Below are 1,855 nucleotides of genomic sequence, written 5' to 3'. Positions count from 1 at the left end.
GTTGTGCTCCACATTTTCTGAACATCATCTCAGTTAATCCTCGTAGGAACAACAGGACTGCTGCGAGATAGGTGCTATTGGTGTGCCCTTAGGTATATAAAGACTCTGGAGTGATAAATGTTTAAGAACTTTCCCAAGGACACACGGACAGCATTGAGGGCAGCCAGAGTGGGGGCGGGGCAGGGTAGGTGCTTAACCCAGACCTGGCCAGCTTCTGGTTTCCTACTAGTCATTGCTGCACTGGTTCTCCCCTCATCAAAACCAATGACGTCTTATATGTATTTACTTTTAAAGATTTTATTTATTTATTTTTAGAGAGGGGAAGGGAGAGAGAAAGAGAGGGAGAGAAACATTAACGTGTGGCTGCCTCTCATATACCCGCCACCAGGGACCTGGTCCACAACCCAGGCATGTGCCCAGTCTGGGAATCGAACCAGTGACTCTTTGGTTCACAGGCCGGCACTCAATCCACTGAGCCACACTAGCCAGGGCCAATGATCTCTTTTAAAAACAAATAGCACATATGTCTTCTTTATTAACTTGAAATGAAATTCACAGATGATGTAAGTCCTTACACACATAATAAAAAAATTTCCTGGCATTAACAGAAAGGAGAATTTTGAGGAGAGTAACTTTTTAAATTTTTTTTTTATTTTTTGCACACTGACAGAGAGGTAACAGAAAATGACTGAAACTTAAATATGAAATAATTCTTTACAATGACGTCCTCAATTTTATGCATTTACTTATAGGCCAGTGAAAAATCACCAACTTTTATGAAATATGACAAATTATATTTAAAAAAGGAAAAGATCTCATAAAAATATCCAAGTATGAAAAGAACTGTACTCTGGACGCCATCACATCTTTCTCTTCTGTGCACTTGTGTATAACACATTGTTTCCTCGGATACACACATCCCCACACTTATTCTGAAGTTGTCCATTTACGTACTCTTCCGTCTGCTCCAAGGCTATGTTCATGTAGCCATCCAGGCAAGCCAGGACCCCTCAATAATCCACTCCAGAATTCAATTTCATCACACACAGGCCGCCCGATGATTTGCTTTAAGAAGTCACTGGGGGTTTGCTTCTGCAGACTCATTTTAGCCATCCTGATCGGAAACCTCAAGATTCCCCACTCCAGGTGCCCCACAGGCCTGGCGTTCTCCGACAATGGGATGAAACTGAAACTCTCGAGGAGAGTTAACTCTTAATGAAATAATCTGTATTTCAATATGTAAATGCTTTGACTTGATTACACTCATGTTGAAGTCCTGAAAAACTCTGTTTACATAAAACCATGCAAAAGACTTTGTGTTTACATGCAAAACAGGAGATAATTATAAGCAGGTTTTTCACATTCATGAATGACCAGTGGGTCATATGAGGGATGAGGAGTAAGGTTTTCTTGTGTGTGATGGTTCCACCCTGGTGCGGTGCCAAGGACAATGAATGAGGGTACTGGGCATCACTCATGAATGCCAGGAGCACCCTCCACATCATTGCCAGGTGAGAACTGCTCTGTTAAATGCTCGAAAGAAACTAACATTACAAAACCAAGGGAAATTGCATAGTGTTGGATGAGCTAATGGAATATGGTACAGAACTGCAATAATGTAGTTAATTATTGATTGGTATTTAAGAGTAGAAACAAAAATTAGGGTCTAGAGAGAATGACATTTTAGGAATGAAGAATAAGCGTGTTCAGGAAGGGCTTGAGGAAGACTTCTTAGCCTTACCCTGCCCCACACCTGGGTCAGGTTGTCTCTTCATATGCTGTCATAACGCTGTACACATCTGTTTTATAATGTCTGTGATGACTGTCATTTAGTAGGCAACTGTCTAGGGCTTAT

General features: G+C 41.2%; 1 pseudogene; it reads right to left on the bottom strand.

Annotated features, from left to right (window-relative positions):
- Positions 1-731: 731 nt before the first annotated feature.
- On the bottom strand, positions 732-1,188 carry LOC114504174 (annotated as a pseudogene).
- Between the last annotated feature and the right edge of the window lie 667 nt (positions 1,189-1,855).

This window comes from Phyllostomus discolor, chromosome 8, assembly GCF_004126475.2.
Source record: "Phyllostomus discolor isolate MPI-MPIP mPhyDis1 chromosome 8, mPhyDis1.pri.v3, whole genome shotgun sequence".
Taxonomy (NCBI): domain Eukaryota; kingdom Metazoa; phylum Chordata; class Mammalia; order Chiroptera; family Phyllostomidae; genus Phyllostomus; species Phyllostomus discolor.
The sequence above is the reverse complement of the archived record's forward strand: the minus strand, read 5'-3'. Positions and strand labels throughout refer to the sequence as shown.